The 24464-nt window shown below is 49.9% G+C and overlaps 1 pseudogene; it reads right to left on the bottom strand.

Annotated features, from left to right (window-relative positions):
- Nucleotides 1-22754: 22754 nt before the first annotated feature.
- On the bottom strand, nucleotides 22755-24080 carry LOC119963616 (annotated as a pseudogene).
- Between the last annotated feature and the right edge of the window lie 384 nt (nucleotides 24081-24464).

Genomic DNA, 24464 nt, shown 5'->3' on the forward strand with positions numbered 1-24464 from the left:
TCCCTCTGCAGACTTCCAGTATCCTCTGCACTTTTCGCTTTACCACTCATCTTAGTGTCATCTGCAAACTTGGACACATTGCCCTTGGTCCCCAACTCCAAATCATCAATGTAAATTGTGAACAATTGTGGGCCCAACACGGATCCCTGAGGGACACCACTAGCTACTGATTGCCAACCAGAGAAACACCCATTTATCCCAACTCTTTGCTTTCTATTAATTAACCAATCCTCTATCCATGCTACTACTTTACCCTTAATGCCATGCATCTTTATCTTATGCAGCAACCTTTTGTGTGGCACCTTGTCAAAGGCTTTCTGGAAATCCAGATATACCACATCCATCGGCTCCCCATTATCTACTGCACTGGTAATGTCCTCAAATAATTCCACTAAATTAGTTAGGCATGACCTGCCTTTAACGAACCCATGCTGCGTCTGCCCAATGGGACAATTTCTATCCAGATGCCTCGCAATTTCTTCCTTGATGATAGATTCCAGCATCTTCCCTATTACCGAAGTTAAACTCACTGGCCTATAATTTCCTGCTTTCTGCCTACCTCCTTTTTTAAACAGTGGCGTCACGTTTGCTAATTTCCAATCCACCGGGACCACCCCAGAGTCTAGTGAATTTCGGTAAATTATCACTAGTGCATCTGTAATTTCCCTAGCCATCTCTTTTAGCACTCTGGGATGCATTCCATCAGGGCCAGGAGACTTGTCTACCTTTAGCCCCATTAGCTTGCCCATCACTCCCTCCTTCGTGATAACAATCCTCTCAAGGTCCTCACCTGTCATAGCCTCATTTCTATCAGTCGCTGGCATGTTATTTGTGTCTTCCACTGTGAAGACCGACCCAAAAAACCTGTTCAGTTCCTCAGCCATTTCCTCATTTCCCATTATTAAAACTCCCTTCTCATCCTCTAAAGGACCAATATTTACCTTAGCCACTCTTTTTTGTCTTATATATTTGTAAAAACTTTTACTGTCTGTTTTTATATTCTGAGCAAGTTTACTCTCATACTATCTTACTCTTCTTTATATCTTTTTTAGTAGCTTTCTGTTGCCCCCTAAAGATTTCCCAGTCCTCTAATCTCCCAGCAATCTTTGCCACTTTATATGCTTTTTCCTTCAATTTGATACTCTCCCTTATTTCCTTAGATATCCACGGTCGATTTTCCCTCTTTCTTCCGTCCTTCCTTTTTGTTGGTATAAACCTTTGCTGAGCACTGTGAAAAATCGCTTGGAAGGTTCTCCACTGTTCCTCAACTGTTCTACCATAAAGTCTTAGCTCCCAGTCTACCTTAGCTAGTTCTTCTCTCATCCCCTTGTAATCTCCTTTGTTTAAATACAAATCACTAGTATTTGATTTTACTTTCTCACCCTCCATCTGTATTTTAAATTCCACCATATTGTGATCGCTCCTTCCGAGAGGATCCCTAACTATGAGATCATGAATCAATCCTGACTCATTACACAGGACAAGATCTAGGACCGCTTGTTCCCTCGTAGGTTCCATTACATACTGTTCTAGGAAACTATCGCGGATACATTCTATAAACTCCTCCTCACGGTTGCCTTGACCGACCTGGTTAAACCAATCGACATGTAGATTAAAATCCCCCATGATAACTGCTGTACCATTTCTACATGCATCAGTTATTTCTTTGTTTATTGCCTGCCCCACCATAACGTTACTATTTGGTGGCCGATAGGCTACTCCTATCAGTGACTTTTTCGCCTTACTATTCCTGATTTCCACCCAAATGGATTCAACCTTATCCTCCATAGCACCGATGTCATCCCTTACTATTGCCCGGATGTCATCCTTAAATAACAGAGCAACACCACCTCCCTTACCATCCACTCTGTCCTTCCGAATAGTTTGATACCCTCGGATATTTAACTCCCAGTCGTGACCATCCTTTAACCATGTTTCAGTAATGGCCACTAAATCATAGTCATTTACGATGATTTGTGCCACCAACTCATTTACTTTATTCCGAATACTACGAGCATTCAGGTTTTGTTTCTTTATTGCATTTTTATTTGATATAGGGGGCCCACTTCATCAGGGGCCCACTTGCCATCGGGCAAGCTGACACCCTGGCCAGTCTGCCACTGGGCAGGTGGAGAGTTAATTTAAACAGCACTGATTCTCCACTCACCGTCCTTCCTTTAACAGAAAGGGATCTTCATTTGCTTCCCATTTATAAGCAGTGGCGTGTTTCCCAACCCCTCAGTTTTGGTGTGATCCATTTTCCTATTAATAACTCCACACCAAACTCGAGAAAGGATGTACACAGTGGGTTACTTTATTTGCGCTCACTCTAGGGTGTGAAGGGATCGTTGTGCAGCCCCCTGCGCGCTCATACAGTAAGCGAGGGATAGAGAAAGAAAGAATTACAAGAATTACAGAATTTGTCCAGAGTCCAGAATCAAAGTCCAATGGTGCAGTCCTCCATAGGGATCGGCAGGCTGTAATGGTGCAGTCCTCCATAGGGCTTGGCAGGCTGTAATGGTACAGTCCTCCATAGGGATGGGCAGGCTGTAATGGTACAGTCCTCCATAGGGATGGACAGGCTGTAATGGTACAGTCCTCCATAGGGATGGGCAGGCTGTAATGGTACAGTCCTCCATAGGGATGGGCAGGCTGTAATGGTGCAGTCCTCCATAGGGATCGGCAGGCTGTAATGGTGCAGTCCTCCATAGGGATCGGCAGGCTGTAATGGTGCAGTCCTCCATAGGGATGGGCAGGCTGTAATGGTGCAGTCCTCCATAGGGATGGGCAGGCTATAATGGTGCAGTCCTCCATAGGGATGGGCAGGCTGTAATGGTGCAGTCCTCCATAGGGATGGGCAGGCTGTAATGGTGCAGTCCTCCATAGGGATGGGCAGGCTGTAATGGTGCAGTTCTCCATAGGGATTGGCAGGCTGTAATGGTGCAGTCCTCCATAGGGATGGGCAGGCTGTAATGGTGCAGTCCTCCATAGGGATGGGCAGGCTGTAATGGTGCAGTCCTCCATAGGGATGGGCAGGCTGTAATGGTGCAGTCCTCCATAGGGATGGGCAGGCTATAATGGTGCAGTCCTCCATAGGGATGGGCAGGCTGTAATGGTGCAGTCCTCCATAGGGATGGGCAGGCTATAATGGTGCAGTCCTCCATAGGGATGGGCAGGCTGTAATGGTGCAGTCCTCCATAGGGATCGACAGGCTGTAATGGTGCAGTCCTCCATAGGGATCGGCAGGCTGTAATGGTGCAGTCCTCCATAGGGATCGGCAGGCTGTAATGGTGCAGTCCTCCATAGGGATCGGCAGGCTGTAATGGTGCAGTCGTCCATAGGGATCGGCAGGCTGTAATGGTGCAGTCCTCCATAGGGATGGGCAGGCTGTAATGGTGCAGTCCTCCATAGGGATGGGCAGGCTGTAATGGTGCAGTCGTCCATAGGGATCGGCAGGCTGTAATGTGATTCATTCACACTTCCAGTACAGCTGACTTACATGATGAAATAGGCACACAGAGACAAGATAATCTTGGAGACAATGGCATAGAGGTTCTAGTAAAAAACAGTGTAGATGGGGTCAGGCATTCAAACTTGGACAGAGCCCTTTTTCCTTGCTGCTGCTTGGTAGATGGAAAATGGCAGACTGATTTGCAATATACCAGTACAGGGTTCTCCTGCTGCGGGTGGTGGGGAGGGGGTGCCATGCCGTCTCATCTCTCCACTTTGGCTTTTACCACTGATGTACATATCTTTGTCCAGGTTCCTGAGATTGTTCATGTTCCAGCCATTTTGAATTTGAAAGGAGGTTTCAGGGTCCTTCTTCTGGCAGACTAGTAAACTCCAGTGGCCAGGCCTGACTTGTGAAATGTAGGTGGCCTTTGTATAATTCACTTTAAATTCAGTCTCTGCAGTTCGCAGGATCATTAGAGCTTCTCTGATACTGCTAGAAAGTTCCAGAGAGGATGGTTCCAGAACACCTGCGCAAGGTGGACTTTGGCCGTAGCTGTTGCCCTCTACCTACCTGCACTAGCAGTGAGAGAGTGTCATGAATTATTCCGGAGCACAGGCCATCCGGCCTACTGTTGGGAGGCTGACTCTTTTCATAGACTGTTTTTCGGCCACCTTGGCAGGCCTGCCTACTGACAGGAAAATTCCAGTTGGCATGGCAGAGAGACTTTCACTCACTGTTTTCAAAGAGGTGACAATTCTACCTCACACCCAGTCTCTTTGATAAGAGCCTGGGTGTGGAAACATACCAACAAGTTTGCGGATGACACAAAAAGTAGGTGGCAAGGCAAGTGGTGAGGTTGACGGAGTCTACAGAGGGATATAGGCAGATGGAATATAATGTTGGAAAATATGAAGTTCCACTTTGGTAGGAAGAATAAAGGAGCGGAATATTATTTAAATTGATAAATACTGCAGAAACCTGCTGCACAGAGGGATTTGGTGACCTCATGCATAAATCATAAAAAGTTAACATGCAGGTTCAGCAGCTAATAATAATAATCTTTATTATTATCACAAGTCGGCTTACATTAACACTACAATAAAGTTACTGTGAAAAACCCCTAGTCGCCACATTCCGGCGCCTGTTCGGGTACACAAAGGGAGAATTCAGAATGTCCACTTCACCTGGGCTTCTGATCCAGTTATATTACCACTACTCTATTGCCTCTTTTACTCCAGCTGAAGCCTGACAAGAGATATGTAAAGGTTTAGCATGACTTTATTGGTTTACAAAGCCAAAAATATCCTGCATTTTCTTAACTTCATCATCAACTTGCCTTGCTACCTTCAAAGGTATGTGAATGTGCTCCACCACACCCTCAAAATGGTACCATTTAGAATATAATTCATTTCCATGTTGTTTTTCTTAAAGTGCATCGTTTCGCACAGTGTCGCATTTAGTTTTATCTGCGACTTGTCAATTTCACTATTTTATGCCCTCCTGAGGTTTGCATCTATCCTGCCCACTAGTTACAATGGTGTCACATTTTACATCATCTGAAAACTCTGAAATCCTGCTCCCTCTACCCAAGGCCTGATCATTCATAAAGAACAAAAAAGCAGTGATTCTTGGGTATTATTATTATTATTTGATTCCTGGATGAACCCCACTGCATACTCTCCAGTCAGACAAACATGTATTTTTCATTACTCCTACCCCCTCTGTTCCATTCCCGGCTTGGGTCACTGTCTGTGCGGAGTCTGCACGTTCTCCCCGTGTGTGTGTGGGTTTCCTCCGGGTGCTCCGGTTTCCTCCCACAGTCCAAAGATGTGCGGGTTAGGTGGATTGGCCATGATAAATTGCCCTTAGTGTCCAAAATTGCCCTTAGTGTTGGGTGGGGTTACTGGGTTATGGGGATGGGGTGGAGGTGTGGGATTGGGTGGGGTGCTCTTTCCAAGAGCCGGTGCAGACTTGATGGACTGAATGGTCTCGTTCTGTACTGTAAATTTTATCATAGAATTTACAGTGCAGAAGGAGGCCATTTGGCCGATCGAGTCTGCACCGGCTCTTGGAAAGAGCACCCTACCCAAGGTCAACACCTCCACCCTATCCCCATAACCTAGTAACCCCACCCAACACTAAGGGCAATTTTGGACACTAAGGGCAATTTATCATGGCCAATCCACCTAACCTGCACATCTTTGGACTGCGGGAGGAAACCGGAACACCCGGAGGAAACCCACGCAGACACGGGGAGGACGTGCAGACTTCGCACAGTGACTCAAGTCGGAATCGAACATGGGACGCTGGAGTTGTGAAGCAATTGTGCTAACCACAATGCTACCGTGCTGCTCATAATATGATTCTATGATTCCCTTCAATACCACGCCTTTTTCCGAATTAAGTTTGCTATGAGGTACTTTATCAAATGCCTTTTGAAAATCCATTTGCACGATATCTACTGCTTCATCAACCCTCCCTGTTATTTAATTAACGAACTTACTCAGGATAATTTGGCAGAAATTGCCTTAGACACATTTGTGCTGGCTGTCTGTTATCAAACCATGCTCCGCCAAGTGAGAATTTATTTTGTCCATGACTATGGCCAGATATCTATCAGGCCAATTAAAGCAAATCACTGCGGATGCTGGAATCTGAAACAGAAACAGAAAATACTGGACAATTGGCAATGACTTACAGTTCTCAAATTATGATCAGTATGTGCGGCTGTCTTGTAAAGACTGGCAGAACATGAAAGATTCCCCACAGAAAAAGTTCAAAATAAAAAGAATACCTGGGGCTAAATTACATATCCTCAGAAATCTTGTGTGATTAAACCACACCCAGTGTTTGAAATGTAGGGAGCTGATCATTAACTGGCAAAAAATGCTGAAAACTCTCGGGAGGTCGGGCAGTGCTAGCTGGATGGATAAAGAACTGGCTTGGCAACAGGAGACAGAGAGTAACAGTGGAAGGGAGTTTTTTTTCAGAATGGAGATCTGTAACTAGTGGTGTTCCACAGGGATCAATGCTGGGACCAATGATGTTTGTAATATATATGTAAATGATCTGGAGGAAAATGTAGATGGGCTGATTACCAAGTTTGCAGATGACAGTATGATAGGTGGAATTGCAGATAGTGAAGGGGACTGTCAGAGAATACAACAGAATATAGACAGATAGGAGAGTTGGGCAGAGAAATGGCAGATGGAGTTCATTCCAGACAAATGCGAGGTGATGCATTTTTGAAGATCAAATTCAGGTGTGAATTATACAGTAATGGCAGAACCCATGGGAACATTGACATAAAGAGGGATCTGGGCGTTCAGGTCCATAGTTCCATGAAAGTGGCAATGCTGGTGGACAAGGTGGTCAAGAATGCATACGGCATGCTTGCCTTCATCATTCGGGACATTGAGTACAAGAGTTGGCCAGTCATGTTACAGTTGTATAAAACTTTATTTTTAGCCCACGTTTGGAATATTGCATGCAGTTCTGGTCGTCACACTACCAGAAGGACATAGATGCTTTGGAGAGAGTGCAAAGAAGGTTTACCAGAATGTTGCCTGGTCTGGACGGTGTTAGTTATGAAAAGAGGTTGAATGAACTCGGATTGTTTTTGTTGGAAAGATGGAGGCTGAGGGGAGACCTGATTGAGGTCTACAAAATTATGAGACATAGAGACAGGGTGAATAGTCAGAAGCTTTTCCCAGGGTGGAAGACTCAATTACAAGGGGGCACAGGTTGAAGGTGAGAGGGGGAATGTTTAGGGGTGATGTGCGGGGAAAGTTTTCCACACAGAGGGTGGTGGGAATGCGTTGCCAGATGAGATTGTAGAGGCAGGCATGATAGCAACATTTAAGATGCATCTTGATAGACACGTGAACGGGAGGGGAATGAAGGGATACAGATCGTTTGGGCAATAAGTAGTAGGTCTAAATAAGGAATCTGGATTGGTACAGGCTTGGTGGGCCAAAGGGCCTGTTCCTGTGCTGGAATGTTCTTTGTTCTTTGAGACAAATAGAGTTAACGTTTCAGGATGATGATCAGGAGGCAGTGTAGGTGAGGATGGAGTCAGGCTCATGTAAGGGGGTGAGGCTAGGCGGGGGCGATGGCCCCACTGTCGTTCTCTCCAGGGATGTATTCAGGTAATCCAGTGGATGTTATGAGGTTGAAAATCTGGGGCGGGATTCTCCGACCCCCTGCCGGGTCGGAGCATCGCCGAGGGTTGGCATGAATCCTGCCCCCGCCGTCCTCCGAATTCTCTGGCCCTCCAAAAGTCGCGAAGTGTGAATCGCGCCGCCCACCTCGGAGAATGGCGGGGACCGGCACGACTCAATGGGCTCCGGGGCTGCCCGAATTCTCCGGCCCATTCTCCGGCCCGCGATGGGCCGAAGTCCCACTGGTTTTTTGCCGGTCCCGCCGGCATGGATCAGACTAGGTCCCTTACCAGCGGGAGCTGGCGGCGTGGGCGGGCTCCGGGGTCCTGGGGGGGGGGGGGTGGGGGCGCAGGGTGATCTGGCCCCGGGGGGGTGCCCCACGGTGGCCTGGCCCGCAATCGGGGCCCATTGATCGGCGGGCGGGCCTGTGCTGTGGGGTCACTCTTTTCCTATGCGTCGGCCGTGTCAGCCTCCGCGATGGCCGACGTGTAGGTGAACACCCCCCCCCCCCCCCGCGCATGCGCGGGACAGCAGCCACTGACGCTCCCGCGCATGTGGGGACTCTCGCCGGCCGGCGGAGTCCCTTTGGCCCCGGCTGGCATGGCGCCAAAGGCCTTCCACGCCAGCCAGCGGGGCGCAAACCACTCCGGCGCCTGCCTAGCCCCTGAAGGTGCGGAGGATTCCACACCTTTGGGGTGGGCCGACGCCGGAGTGGTTCACGCCACTCCGTCCCGCCGGGGCCCCCCACCCCGCCGGGTAGGGGAGAATCCCGCCCCTGGTCTTACCCAGCTGGACATTGAGGGAGGCAGGTCCCTTCCGTTTCTGCTACTGGGTAGAGTTGACATGCAGCACCCTCAATCTGAATAGCAATCCTGGTTCAATGAGGAGGTTAGCAGAGCTCACCAAAGGCAGCACCCAGTATATTGAGAAATGTGGTGTATAACCTGCTAATGCTTCAACACAGAACTGCACCAAGCATGTTAAACACCAGAAGCATCTGCTCAATCTGCACCAAACAGATCAAAGCTCTGCACTCCTGTCACATGAATCATAGTGGGCACTGAAAGAATAGGTGGAGGAGGATTGTTAGCATTCCCCATCCTCAATAATAGCAAAGCTCAGTACCGGTGGACAAAAGACAATATTAAAGTGTTCACAACGTCAAACAGCGTCACTGAACTAAAATGACCTGGTTATTATCCCATTACTGTTCACACATTGGCTGCTGTTTCCCACATTACAACAGTGAGAACACTTGGCTGGCTGTGCAGCATTTTGGGACATCCTGAGTTGCTATATAAATTCAAATTCTTTCTTAATGGGTGCTGCATCAAGCAGGCTGCTGACTCCCTGTGAAGGTGTTTTTTCACCAGCGTCACCACCACTGCACCTGGCCAGAATGTACCCAATGCTGATTGATGTAAGGAAGAGACAAATGGAGCTTTTGTTATCCAAGATTGGCATCTCTCATCTGACTGAGCATTGCCCTCATACTTTCAAGATTGGTTTGCAGTAGTTATTTTAAAAGGATGACATGACTCCATTATTAAGGTTACAAAATACATGTAAAACCCCAAAAAGTCATAGGTCCATCATCAGGGCGGCTGAGGGCTGCATGTGGAAGTCACCTGAGGAAGGAGCAGCGCTCCGAAAGCTAGTGATTCAAAACAAACCTGTTGGACTTTAACCTGGTTTGTAAGACTTCTTACTGTGGAAATGAAGTTCAACTATTGAAAAATGACCAATGTCTCCACCTGCTGGTGAGTTGAAGCGATCTCTGCCCAGCGATGATTTAACAAACAATTGTGGATTAAAATACACACAGGAAAGCTGTTTCTCTGTATTCCCCATGGATCTTTTGTTGAAGTTATAATGAATAGACAGGAAAACTCTTGGAGAGATTCAAACCCTGTAAGTCCGATGGCTTCACAATGCTTTATTTAAGCGTGCAGGTTAATTGGGGACTGACTTTCTTGACCGACTCTGCTCAATCATGTTGTGAACCATTTATGATAACTTATTGGAATGCATTGTGAGTCTAGGCCATGCGTTGGCCAGATCGAGTGGGGTACAGAAACAACTGTATCTGTCCAAGAATGTATGACCATGCTGACTGGGAAATATATCGCTGGTCCTTCACTGTCGCTGTGACAAAATCTTGGAATTCCCTTCCTAACAGCACAGTGGGTTTACCTACACTCCAGGGACTGCAGCGGTTCAAGAAGGCCACTCACCACCACCTTCTGAAGGGATGGGCAATAAATGCTGATCTAGCCAGCGACGCCCACATCCCGTAAATGAATTTACAAACTCATGGAGGACAGCATGGAGCAGATGGTGGTTCCGTGATATTTCTGCTCTTATATTTCTCAGTGGCGGTCACAGAGGAGGGATGTGTTTCCATTGTAACTTTGACAACTTACTACAGTGTTTCTTGTAGATTTCACATATTGTAGCCACATAAAACACTCGAATGATATTGAGTCCAGTGCTTGGTAGCAGTTGTGGATGGTTGGTGGTTGTTGCTCTCTCTTTGGTGTCAAATGTCTTGAATGTTGTTCCAATCTGTACCAATCTGGGTAAATGTCAATAATTGCATCATGATCCTGGATCGAGCCAAGTAAACGGTAGACATTTGAGGGGAGTACCCAGCCTTTAACCTTGCTTTTGTAGCCACATTATTGGTAAGGCTGCTGAAGACTAAACTTTTACTAGATAAGAGAATCTATTTTGGGGAGGATTAATTAGTTCACTCGAAGGACACATTTAGTTCACGTATTGTAGCCACTATTTCCTTTAGTTCGGGGCACCTCCGATTTGCTAGCTGTGCATTGCTCTACCTGTTGGCAGGCAATGTGGAGATACCACTGTTGAAGCACCTTTGCAAGTAAGGTGTACCTGTTCCAGCTGTGCAAATAATCCCATCCCTCAAATCTGGGAGAATGTCCTCAACTTGGAGTAGAGCAGATGGGAGTTTCACCCTTTTGTCCAGTGGAGCAGATAGCTAAAAAGTTCAGGTATAATTTTTAATTACAAATTTGTGCAGACGTTCTGAATGCTAAAAATAGCAACATGGAACGACAAATACGAAGAGGCACACCTTATATTCACTGTGCTTATTGAAGATCAACAAAGGTTATTGAAACACAGTGGGTGATGACATAATAATAATAATCTTTATTAGTGTCACAAGTAGGCTGGCATTAACACTGCAATGAAGTTACTGTGAAAATCCCCTAGTCGCCACATTCCGGCGCCTGTTCGGGTACACAGAGGGAGAATTCAGAAAGTCCAATTCACCTAACAAGCACCGGAGCACCCGAAGGAAACCCACGCAGACACGGGGAGAACGTGCAGACTCCGCACAGACGGTGACCTAAGCCGGGAATCAAACCTGGACCCTGGCACTGTGAAGCAACAGTGCTAACCACTGTGCAACTGTGCCGCCCATGGTGGAGCACATTACTGTTCAATTTCTTACCCCACATCTCCTCCCCCAGGTCAGCTGTGTAGGTTGGTGGGAGGAGGGTAGAAGTTCCTAGTCCATGTATTGAATTAAATGATCTCAGCTGGGATTTCACTTCGGCCTGACTGTACCGGGGCTAGAAGGGAACTTTTGCAGGGAAGTTACTTGGAGCTCAATGCTAGAGCAGCCCTATGCCACCCAGACAATCCACTCCCCGCCTGCACGACACAGTTTAATCTGCTGCTAACATTCACTCATCTCACAAATACAGAATTGCTATTTGGACAAGGAAGTGGTGGATGCATGTCACCCATAGAACCATCCCCAGTAAATGTTAATGTCTTTGGGAGAGGAACAAGGAAGAAAGGTGATAAAGAATTATAATTTGTATTAAATAATCAAGAATTTTCACATTGCCAACTCTTTGTGAGGAAGAAACTGGCCAGCAGGTTGACAGTCGCCGTCGGAGCGCTGTATAGGAGCTTCACTCACGCGGTGAACCTTGCCCGGAACCCAAACCGTTCAAGCACCTCCATGAGGTACCTCCATTCTACTCAATCGAAGATTTTCTCAGCGTCCAGGGAGGCGATCACCTCCGGTGTCTTCTCCCCGGATGGGGTCATTATTACATTTAGCAGGTGCCTGTTGTTCGCTGTTAGCTGTCTGTCCTTGCCAAACCTGGTCTGATCTTCCGCAATCGCTTCTAGCAGGCAGCTCTCCAGACGCCTCACCAGAGCTTTCACCAGGACCTTTCTATCAGTATTTAGGAGGGATATGGGTCTGTATGATCCATCCTCTGTCGGGTCTTTGTCCTTTTTGGGGATCAATGAGATTGAGGCCTGGGCCAGCGTGGGAGGGAGAGCCCCCTTTGACAGTGCGATGCCCACACCCCGTAAATGAATTAAAAAAAAGACAGCACAATACAAAAGACGAGAGATTGTGACTTGGGGCGCGATTTAATGGTCAAGTTTCTAAGTGTGTTAGTGGGCGGGAAATGCCGTGAGCTCCCCGACGCTCGGTCCAGCGAGGCTGTCACCAGTATAAAATGTTAATTGGCCCATTTAACAAGGCCCCACGGGATTCATGCCGCAACTCATGGTTTGCCAGCTGATACGCCTGGGACCGCGCTCGCCAGCTCCCGTGACAGCAGCACTTAAACCGCTCCTGCGTGGCAAACCGCACTCTGCTCTCAGCCCTGCCGTCACGGAGACCAGCCCCACACTTTGGTGACACCGATTTGGCACGACTGTTGAACGAGGTGTAGGGCTGCTAACGCCACCTTGGAGGAAGTGGTAGTGGCCGTCAGCTCGGGGAGCGTGAGCAGGAGGAGCGGCACCCAGTGCCACAAGGAGGTCAACGACCTCCACCGGGCCACACGGGTGAGATCACATGGACCCCCGACTCCCACCTCCCCACACACTCTCCCCCCTTCCCATACTCCCCCCCCATTATCCCCATCCTTCCCCCCCCATAGAGCCCATCCCTCCAGGCCCCCTCCCACAGTCCCCAAGCCCCCGCCTGTGAGGAACCACGTGTGTGGCTAACAGTGCTCCCTTTGTGTCCCCACAGGAGAAGTGGGCCCACAACCAACGCGAGAGGGCCCAGATGGGCGACAGGGTTCCGGACATCAGAGTCATCATCCCCTATGAGGAACGGGCCCTGGAGGTTACTGGGGCGGCTCAGGGCAGATTGGTCACCAACGCAGAGGTCAGAAAAGTTGGCCGCGGTGAAGACCCACCGGCCACCACCCAGGTGGCCTGCCATACGTTAATTGTTAATGCCGTACAGACTGACCCATCACTCCCACTGACCACATGTCCATTCTCCAACAGGACCTCCAGCCGACGGCACCCACCCATCACCCCACCCATACCGCCTCCCATAGAACACATCTGAGGAGAGCTCTGAGGTTGCCACCACAGATGTACAGTTGTCATCCCCACCCTCCACCAGCGCAGAGAAACACACCTCGGTGGGCGACAGTGGTGGTCAGGCTTCTGGGGTACAATCTGATGAGCACCACACAGTTGCGGATGTACATCAGGTGGAAGCAGGAACGCCCAGCCGAGACAGCAGTCAGAGGTGCTGGATCCCAGGACCCAGCTGGATCCCAGTCAGAAGTGGAGTCTCTGGACCAGATTTACCCGGAGCTGATGCAGACAATAGGATGCAACTGTGATATTCAGAGGGGGAATGTCAGTGACCCTCTAGAAGTTACATAACCAACTGGAAGAAACGCAGATGCTACGGGTGCAGGAGATGGCGCTGGCAATGCGTGGTACCGAGGCCAACACTCTGCTCTCAGCCCTGCCGTCACGGAGACCAGCACTGAGCGTTGGCCTCCGTGACGGTCTACTGCATGGCGACCGCAGTAGAGAGCCTGGTTCATGACATCAGCAGCATGGGTGGAGTATCCAAGGCGTGGCTCATCGGTGACGACCAGGGCTGCGGGCCTAGGCAGACTACTCAACTTTCTGGAGGGCCTCCAGTCCCTTCATAGCTCTCCATCATTGATCAGATGTTGGACACTGTGTCCATGGTATTGCAGTGACCAGACACAGTGTTCAGGCATCATGATCTGATTGGGATGCTAAGCAATAACCTCCTCATGCTACACGGCATGCCTACCCACGGGAATCCACTTGGGAAATGTGCGGTGCTCACTTAACTACGTGTGCTAATTGCTAACTAGCAATAGCCTTCAGCCGTTCAGCCAGAGTCCTCCATGGTCAGTGGATGTTATGGTGGTCGGTGGGGCAGGCAGGCAGGGTTGCCCCGGATGGGTACACACGATCTAGGGGTTGGCATGGAGGACCCGAGTGGGATTAGACCCCCCACCACCTGAGACCATGGGCAGCCACCCGTCCCCCCCCACTCCGAGACCCCCACCCCCCATGGTGGCTCACCCCAACCGAGGCTGGCTTCTCTGTTGCTCCCCCACCCGCACCCCCACAAGCAGCAGGGCAGCAACCCCAGTGTCCCGGACTCTTTGTGAGCGAAGGTGGCTACTCACCTCCTCAGGTCTCCACAGCAGCCCCTCTGCCAGTTTCACATTTTTAAAAAGGAGTACTTCAAAAAAAAAAATTCAGAAAACCCAATTATCTTTTTCCAATTAAGGGGCAATTTAGCGTGGCCAATCCACCCTAACCTGCACATCTTTGGGTTGTGGGGGTGAGAGCCATGCAGACACGGGGAAAATGTGCAAACTCTACACGGACAGTGACCCTGAGCCAGGATCGAACCCGGGTCCTCAGTGCCGTGAGGCAGCAGTGCTAACCACTGCGTCACCGTGCTGCCCCTTTATAAAGGAGTACTAATCTGTGCCCGCATGACCACTTGCTGGGGAGGCCGTTAGATCACAGGGGGCCGTTAGATAGAGGGTCGCTCACGTTTCTTGTATGGACATTGGGTTTAAGTGGTGATTGTTAGTTTCTTGGCACAGTACGGCGAGATTCAGATTTCACCAAGGAGGGCGGCCCAGTTAGATCGCAAACAGGTCAGCGCCAGGCGCGGTTCTCGTTTTTGGCCTCTCCGGCTATTTAACAGCCTTGTCGTGCTCTCGCTTAAGCGGTTTGTGGCCATTAAATTGTGCCCATTTTCTTCATTAACACTGCTGCAGATAATACATTTCTCAACCAAAGTTGTCAAAGTTATGGAAACCAAGTTGCCAGTGACTAAGAAAAGTCAGCATTTTGAGAGACACACAAAAAGCTGTCTTTGCTTCCAGGCTGAAAACCTCGAACATCTGTGTGACAGATTCAATCACAGTGTCCTTGAAGTTTGAATGTATAATTTTCAGCAACAGCCTGATTAAAAACACCACAATGAACTGCTGCAGAAGGAAAGTGGGTGAATTATCCCTCAGCAAGCCAGCAGCCGTGGCAAGTTATCTGCTACTGTTTAACCTTGGCGCAGGAAGCAATCTCTAAAAGCTGCAAGAAGGACCAGATTACAAGGCACTGGCTCAAAAACAAAGAGAAATGAACTCAACAATGATAAACATATCCTGATCTTTTGCTGGGGAGGTGAGGTTAGCAAACGGCTTCTTTCACTCGCATGTTGTCAATCCTCTGGGTACAACACAGTTTACAGTTTGAATACAATAGATGATGATGTTTACACATTGCTAATTTTTCACTCAAGTAAAGCCTAATAAAACATTGTCTGGCTTTATTACCTTGCCTAATTTGCACTCACAATGGTTTAGTTTTCACAGCAAAAAAATGACAGAAGCAAAATCTGTGGAGATTAGGTCCAGTCGCAAATACACAATATCCAATATCCGAGCTGTTCATTTGCTGCCCCTTTCAATCTAGGTCTGTCTGACTGCTTCATTTCTGCTGCCTATAAACAAGAAGCAACATGTCTCCTATGGGTCAGTGTCCTTCGAAAATACCAGGACTGTTTGTATGGAGGAAGTGCATTCCTGCAGTGTACTGCTCCCAGGCCCAGCTCATTTGCAGTACTTTACAAGCATAAAATGAACGATAATTGATTGTCAATATGGACCACAAAAAAAACATGAGTTTTATTTGAGCCATGTTAGAGATTTCTTGAATGGCACAACATTCCTTTTTGGTTATGTCGCTCTCTTATCATAAACAGATGCCATATTAAATTCAATGTAAAAGCATTGTTTCCACTCTAATTCACTGGCTTGAAAATCAGCGCCTAGTTACAGTCATTTTTCTTAAAAATAAGAGTATATTTTATGTAATAGATATGTACCTTATATATACAAAATGCACACAGGATGTAGGAGCTATTTGTTTGCAAACTCAACTAGGTGCCGAAAATAAACAATGAATCCATTGCCATCCTTTGCGATTGTTCTAAGGGCCAATCATTTTCCATATACTTATTGTGATTGTCTCTTTCAGGGCAACACAGCAGAGTAAGAATCATGTGGCCTGTGAGACCAATCAGGACTCAGAGTGGGATTCACCCCATGGTGAGAGAGTTCTCCAAAGCAGAGACATTTTGGGAGTTAGCTACAGCCATGAGGCTGTTGTTTTCTTATTAATAAATACCGTTTGTATTTCTGATGAAGGTCTGTGAAAGTGCACCTTCATCTTATACATAGCTCCCTGAAATGCAGGGTGGAGATGTGGGCCTCAATAGACGTTGGTGAGATTACCAAAAGGTATTTCAGCAAAATAGGTCTTAAAAAGTGATTAAAGTCACTTTAACAATTGTAAGATTCCTTCCTATGTATTTCCTTTGTTCCCATTTCTTTTATTTTATTAGTTTGGTTCATGGGCGTATAATTGGGGTGTGCCTTTAAGCAGAAGAGTCAAAGGAGACAGCCTGCTTACCAGGATATTGTGTTCCTAGGTTTTGAATGTTGGAGAGGAGAAATCAGACTCCTCGGCACCAAGTGGACCTTAGGAACCAGCTTTGAAGTGACTTGGTTTGATTGGTTAACTGGCAACTGGTGGGATGGCCAGGGATAGTGTTCTGCCTGACAACAGTCAGTGATTGGTTCCTGTAAGATGCTTTCTGAGAAGACAGCAGAAATGTTTAAACCTTGGAAGTGAAAGGAACTCTCTCTCTCTCTCCTGCTTGCTCTATTGTTCTGAAAGCAGTGAGTGGGCCCTGGACACTTTCACTCATACTGCTGACATCGTGCTCCAAACTCTCCACTGCGGCCGACACCCTAGCAGTATTGGACTTGGTGCCATGCATTGCCAGCACCATCTCCTGCACCCATAGCCTTTGGGACTCTTCCAATCGACTATGGACCCACTGGAGTGTTGCTGACATCCCCTCTGAATCTCACGGCCTGATATCCACATCAGCTCTGGGATAACCTGGTCCAGAGGCTTGACATCTGATTGGGACACGGTTGGGTCCTGAGGGTCCGGCGAGAACACCGCTGCTGGTGATGGGTGGGATGTGCTGGATGCCTGGATGTGCTGGATGCCCGGATGTGCTGGATGCCCGGATGTGCTGGATGCCCGGATGTGCTGGATGCCCGGATGTGCTGGATGCCCGGATGTGCTGGATGCCCGGATGTGCTGGATGCCCGGATGTGCTGGATGCCCGGATGTGCTGGATGCCCGGATGTGCTGGATGCCCGGATGTGCTGGATGCCCGGATGTGCTGGGGCACAGGCGCGGTATTGTGCTGTGTGGTGTGGGTTATGGTGCCAACTGCAGGGTCTTTGGGGGGGGGGGCAGCTGGTGGTGGCACGCGAGGCTGAGCCAGGGGTCCAATGTCAGCCTAACCATGTGGCATAGTGGAGGCCGTTTAGTTTCTTGCAGCACTGGGTGGCAGTCCCCTTGGTGACACTCCCCATGCTGACGACCACTGCTACTGCCTCCCAGGGGGCAGTGGCTGCCCTGTGGCAGACACTCCGACACCTTTGGGGGAACAGGGTATCCTGTCTGGAATCCACTGCGTCCAACAGTCTGGCTAGGTTGGCGTCTCCGAATTGCAGCGCTGCCCTACGTGGTGGCATGGCTGCCTGCTGTCTGGAGTTTGCTCTGTGGGATTGGTTTCAGTGCTGCTCCCCTCTTAGCGGGGAGCTGCCAGGCACGGTTCTTACTGACGTGAAGCCCATGGTCATCATTACCAGCCCGAATTGCCGTTAGATGCTGGTAGAGTCTAGCTGGGTCAGTAATCGAGAAGCATCTGGCAATTTCCGCTCGCCACCACACTTAGAAACCTTCCCGTTAGATTGCACCCTGAGGGTTGATGCTGGGACTGAATTGCACATGGTTCACATTCCCGTTGGGGGTGCTATTGAGTAAGAGAGTCAGGACATGAGCCTGCACTCTGCTGAAGGACCGCTGAAGGCAATTTAGGACTATACAGGGTAGAAACAGGAAGGGTGTTCCCGATGGTGGGGGTGTCCAGAACCAGGGGTCACAGTCTAAGAACACGGGGTGGACCATTTTTTAGGCAGCATGGTAGCATTGTGGATAGCACAATGACTTCACAGCTCCAGGGTCCCAAGTTCGATTCCGGCTTGGGTCACTGTCTGTGCGGAGTCTGCACATCCTCCCAGTGTGTGCGTGGGCTTCCTCCGGGTGCTCCGGTTTCCTCCCATAGTCCAAAGATGTGCAGGTTAGATAGATTGGCCATGATAAATTGCCCATAGTGTCCAAAATTGCCCTTAGTGTTGGGTGAGGTTACTGGGTTATGGGGATAAGGTGGAGGTGTTGACCTTGGGTAGGGTGCTCTTTCCAAGAGCCGGTGCGGACTCAATGGGCCGAATGGCCTCCTTCTGCACTGTAAATTCTATAACCGCTGGGGCCAGAGTTAGCGCTAAAGAGCCTGGCAGCTCGAGCTGTTTTTAAGCGCTCTACTTACCACACTCACTACACCCCCATCCTGTCCCTGGCACCTCCAATGGGCAGCGGGCAGAACAGCCTGGCACCATGCCACTTGGGACATCTGAGAGACTGCTGGGCCCGTCCAGGCCTGGTCACTCCGGAGGACAGTCGCCAAAGGGGTCCCAGGTCACAGGGCGGGAATCACAGCAGCTTCCACCCCTGAGGACTGCCTGGAGAGCCGCCAAGACTTAGCATTAGAGCCCGTAAGGCCAGGAAGTTAGACACCAATCAAGTTGACATGGATGCAGCATGTAGAACAGGGATAGAGGTAGGGCACAGACTTGTACAAAAGTGTTCACCATTTCACAATAAACACCTGTGCACAAACATTTTAGTCTACTTTAGTACTCTGTCAGGAGGGTGTAAGGGCTGGGCTGGGCTGGGCTAAGCTGGGCTGGGCTGGGCTGGGCTGGCCTGGCCTGGGCTGGGCTGGGCTGGGCTGGGCTGGGCTGGGCTGAGCTGGGCTGAGCTGGTCTGAGCTGGGCTGGGCTGGGCTGGTCTGGGCTATGCTGAGCTGGGCTGGGCTGGTCTGGGCTGGGCTGGTCTGGGCTATGCTGAGCTGGGCTGAGCTGGCCTGGCCTGGGCTGGGCTGGGCTGGTCTGGGCTATGCTGAGCTGGGCTGGGCTGGGCTGGTCTGGGCTGGGCTGAGGTGGGCTGGGCTGGTCTGGTCTGGGCTGGGCTGGTCTGGGCTATGCTGAGCTGGGCTGGGCTGGGCTGAGGTGGGCTGGGCTAGGCTGGTCTGGGCTGGGCTGAGGTGGGCTGGGCTGGGCTGAGCTGGTCTGGGCTGGACTGAGCTGGGCTGGGCTGGTCTGGGCTGGACTGGACTGAGCTGGTCTGGGCTGGACTGAGCTGGGCTGGGCTGGGCTGGTCTGGGCTGGGCTGGGCAGGGCTGAGGTGGGCTGGGCTGGGCTAGGCTGGTCTGGGCTGGGCTGAGGTGGGCTGGGCTGGGCTGGGCTGGTCTGGGCTGGACTGAGCTGGGCTGGGCTGGTCTGGGCTATGCTGAGCTGGGCTGGGCTGGGCTGGTCTGGGCTGGACTGAGCTGGGCTGAACTTGGCAGGGCTGGTCTGGTCGGGCTGGACTGAGTTGGGCTGGGCTGGGCTGGGCTAGGCTAGGCTGGGCTGGCTGCAGAGGGGGCAGTGATGTGGGGGAGAGTGGGGGGAGGGGAGATGGGCAGCCGTTGGAAGCGGTCACTGTCCAGGGCCACCTTTTCAGCCATCACTCACTGTCCCTATACCCAGCCACATCTCTCTCTACCCCAACACCAGACCCCTCACACCCTCTTTTACTCCCGACCCAGGGCTGATATTGGCTGATACGACCCCCACTTCACCAGGTCCTTAACCTTTTTTATCAACAATGAGACGAATGCCTGTCCCATCGTCTCTGGGAGCGCCCCCTTAGCCACTGCTTCTTTGAACATTTCCACCAATAGCGGCGCCAGACTTTTCAAAAACATTTAATAAAACCCCACCAGGAACCCATCTGGCAACAGCGCTTTACCCGTTTGCATCTTCCCTACCGCTAGCTGAACCTCTTCCATCCCCATTGGCTCCTCAACCCTGCCCTCTCTTCCTCTCCTGCCCTCGGACACTCCAATTCCCCCTGCCTCCCCCCCTCCAAAAATCCCTAATATCCGACTTGTCCCCTGTGTGAAACTTTTTATAAAACTCCTCAAATGCCTTAGTCACTTGTCCGGTGCCAACACCAATGACCTTGTCCATCCTGGACCTGCACTCGTCTCTCGTGCAGCCGTCTGCCCCGTGGAGCTGGCCCGCCAGCAAGCGACTGGCCTTCTCCCCATATTCATACACTACTCCCTTTGCCCGCCTGAACTGCCAAACTCCCTTCCCTTGGACGGAAGGTCAAACCGTACCTGCAATTCCTTCCTCCACACCAGGAGTTCTGGAGTAGGATCCTCTGCATATTTCCCATCCGCCTCCACAATTTCCTCTGCCAGCCACTGCTGCTCCTCTCTTACCTCCCTGTCCACCTGAGCCTTAAACAAGATGATCTCGCCCCTTACCACCGCCTTCAGCACCTCCCAAACCACTGACAGCGAAACCTCCCTGTTCCTATTGAACTCCGCATAATCTTCAATCACCTTTCCCACATTTTCACAAAGGTTCTGGTCCATCAGCAGCCCCACATCCAACCTCCATGTCGGCCTCTGTGTCGGCACTTTCTCCAGGACCTCATCCACCAAATGCAGAGTGTGGCCCGAGATAACAAGCGCCGAGTATTCCACTTCCCTCTCTCCCGACAACAACAGCTTTCACATAATGAAGAAGTTGATCCTTGAGTACACATTATGCATTGGTGAAAAGAAAGAATACTCCCTTCCCCGTGGGTGCAAAAACCTCCATGCCTCTGTTCGGCCCATCTCCTTCATAAAGGCAGCCAATACCTTTGTCCCCCACCCCTTCCGATGGTGTCGGCGAGCGCGGCTTGGATCCACCTTCGGATTTAGCACTGTATTCAAGCACCCCACCCGCTCGGAAACCACTCCTTCCTGCATCGTTCCCAACACCCCACCATTCACACCTCCCAGACCCATCGAAACCTATCCATACAGATTCCAGCAGCCGCGACACCTCCCCCCACCTCACTCCTGTTCACTAACCAACCTGCGTTTGCTATCGAGGCGGCCCCTGCCAGAGCCCCCTCCCCCCCACCGGCCCAATACCAAAAACACCAACATAAAGACCTCCCACAACCAGTCCCTCCAAATATCCCCACAAAATAGAGCCCTAAACAAAGGGAAACAATCCCAACATATTACCCCAATGTCCCAAAACCACAACATGAAGAAAAGCAAAGTTCAAACTCAGTTCAGTCCCAGTCCTTCAGCCTTCACAAATGCTTCTGCCTCCTCCACCGTCTCAAAGTAATAGTCTTGGAGTTGTGTGTAATTCTTAACTTGACCGGTAGAGCACCGCAAACCGCAGATTGCTCTTGTACAATGCTGCCTTCACCCTACCAAAGACCGCGCACCGTCTCGTCAGCTCCGCCATAAGATTCTGGTATATGCACCACTGCCGTCCCACCTTACCTCTCGCTTCTGCTTTGCCCATCTCAGCATTTTCCCCTTCACCTGGTAGCTGTGGAAACAGACTGTCACAGCTCTAGGTGGTTCATTTGTCTTTGGCTTCGGCCTGAGTGACCGGTTAGCCATATCCAGCTCAAAGAGGGTGGGATCCTCCTCCTCCCCCAACAACTTGCCGAACATCTTTGCAAAATACTCTGTCGGCTACAGGCCCTGCAGTCTCTCGGGCAATCCCACGATGCACAAATTCTGCCCTCATGACCTGTTCTCCTGAGCCTTCGCTGTGACTCTCAGCCCTTTGTTACTCTCCTGCACCTTCCATAGCTCCTCACCCATCAAGGTGAACTGGTCGCTGTGCCGCAACAATACCTCCTCCACCCCCTTTAACACCTCCACTTGCTCCCGCACCACCGTCAGCATCTTTCTCAAAGCCTCCTTTATCGGGGCCAGGGTATAATCCCCCAACTCCTTGAGTGATACCATAAGAGAATAAGACCATAAGACACCGGAGCAAAATTAGGCCACTTGGCCCATCGAGTCTGCTCCGCCATTTGATCATGGCTGATATCTTTCTCATCCCCATTCTCCTGCATTCTCCCCATAACCCCTGATCCCCTTATTAAGCAAGGACCTATCAATAATAATAATCATCTTTATTGTCACAAGTAGGCTTACATTAACACTGCAATGAAGTTACTGTGAAAAGCCCCTACTGGCACCTGATCGGGTACACTGACGGGAATTCAGAATATCCAAATTAACACGTCTTTCGAAGCTAGTGGGAGGAAACCGGAACACCCAGAGGAAACCCAAACAGACACGGGAAAAATGTGCAGACTCCACACAGACAGTCGGGATTCGAACCTGGGATCCTGCCACCGTGAAGCCACAGTGCTAACCACTGTGCTACCGTGCTGCCCACTATCTCTGTCTTTTTTTTTGTTTAGAAACATTTTAATTGTCAGCGATAAAAAAAAATGCACTCAACAAACCTTTAAAAAAAGCGTAAATATCTTACATTGTTTAACTAACCAGAACACAGCACAGGCGAAAGTTTCACCGAGATTAAGCTAGTTACAAGTTCGGAAAAGTTGACAGTTTGTTGATATCCAAATTGTGGAGGTGCCAACTCTTGTGATCGTTACGTACAGTCGGAGAATATGCAGCAATTTGTGTTCTGAAGAAGGTGCAGTGCCAATTCCACCCCTCTGTGCACAAAGTTGGAGGTTTGGGAGCACAGAGAAGCTGCATTGGTGTTTGTTTATCCCCTTCTGTTTGCATTTTTTAGGTTTTCTTTCTGACCTTTTGTCAGTTTCAATGAGTGTTTTGATCAAAGGGAATTCTCAGAGCTACTACAACACAGATTAATGAGACAGAGATGTATAATGATTTAATCCTACTGTTGACAGCTGCCGATTGGAAACCAAAAACATGCCGGTGATTGAAGATAAAGAAATCACCTGGGCCGACAGGAAATTGCTGTCATTTGGCATGCAATGGTTGTTTTCTTTTTTTTATGTAAAAATAAGTTAAGGAAAGAGAATTATATGGATCCCAGTTAACATTCCAGAGCCAACTCGGCCAGAACCATAAATACAGATCTGCAGGGAGACAGACATGGAGCACAAAGATTAAGAGCCATGCACTGAGGAGATGGGCCACAAAGTTCTGGGCTCTTGTGGGGGCATGAGCAACATCTAATGGTTCCTTAGATAGTCCATTCAGATGATTAATGGGTCAGATTTTTCCGTGACGTGTACCGTAGCCCACTTTCAATACTGCACTCTGAGAGAATAGTTCCCAGAAACACCTGTTGAGCCCACCTCACTTCTTCTCGAACCCTGTCATGATGTTGATTGGCACTGGGAAGAGGATGGTGGAGTTCCGCTCTGAGGCAACCTTGGTAAAGTGTCTGGAGGTAACGGAGCTGCAGGGCGGTCGGACTCATCGCCATCACCGTAGCCGCCTCTTTGAGGGCGCGAGAGGCATTCATCTCGCCTTCCGCAGCAATAACCTTGGCTTTAGCATCCCTCACAGCTTTAGCTTCTGCAGCCATCGCTCTTTGCAAAGCCACTGGTAGTCTCACCTCTTTGATTTCCACTCATTTAACCTTGATTCCCCAATCCTTCGATGCATCAAACAAGTGTTTCTCCATCTCCTGTGCCATGTGTTGCCATTCGCTAAGGATGCTCGTTAAGCTCTTGGTGTCCAGCATGTTCCGCAGTGATGTCTGAGCCAGCAGGTGAGTAACATTGGCCACATCGATCACACTGATGACAGACATCACAGGATTGAAGATATGGTAGTAGACAATTGCATCCACCATAATTGTGACAGAGTCTTTCATTAACACCTCTTGTGGTGGTACTGAGAATGAGACCGTCCGCAAACCGACAAGGCTAAATGTATCAGTACAAGGTATAATCCAGAAAATACCTGGACGTTTGGCTCCACCTTGAACAATACGACCTAATCGAAATATCACCGCTCTTTCATATTCTTTAACAACCTTTATACAAAACCAGATTGAGAAGGGGAAAGTTGCAACAATGAAGACAAACGAGAGGATGATGAGAATCCATCCAAAATACCCAGCCCCTCCAGCATGGTGCTCCGTTTGTCAGGCCTCCCTGGCTCTCACTGCACTCACTCTCCGTTTGCCTAATTCCATAGTGAAGCTCCCTCCCAATGCCGCCTATTTGACACTCAAATCCTGGTAACGCCCTCGGCCCCGCTATTATTCCGCTGGCTCCTCTGGGCACGGCCGCTCTTCCCATCAAGGGGACTTCAGCCGGCTTATCCCACCTGCAGGCCTGCTCCACGCTGGCACCGTGCTGAGTCCTCCGACGGCAGCGCCCCCAATGGCTGGGAGTTCCCTACACGGCTGCATCCTGGTCCTCCGGCGGCAGCGCCCCCTGCGGCTGGGAGTCCACACACCCCGCTGTGAGCTGGTCCTCCGGCGGCAGCGCCCCCTGCGGTGGGAGTCCACACACCCCGCTGTGAG

The sequence above is a fragment of the Scyliorhinus canicula genome, chromosome 3 (assembly GCF_902713615.1).
Source record: "Scyliorhinus canicula chromosome 3, sScyCan1.1, whole genome shotgun sequence".
Taxonomy (NCBI): Eukaryota; Metazoa; Chordata; class Chondrichthyes; order Carcharhiniformes; family Scyliorhinidae; genus Scyliorhinus; species Scyliorhinus canicula.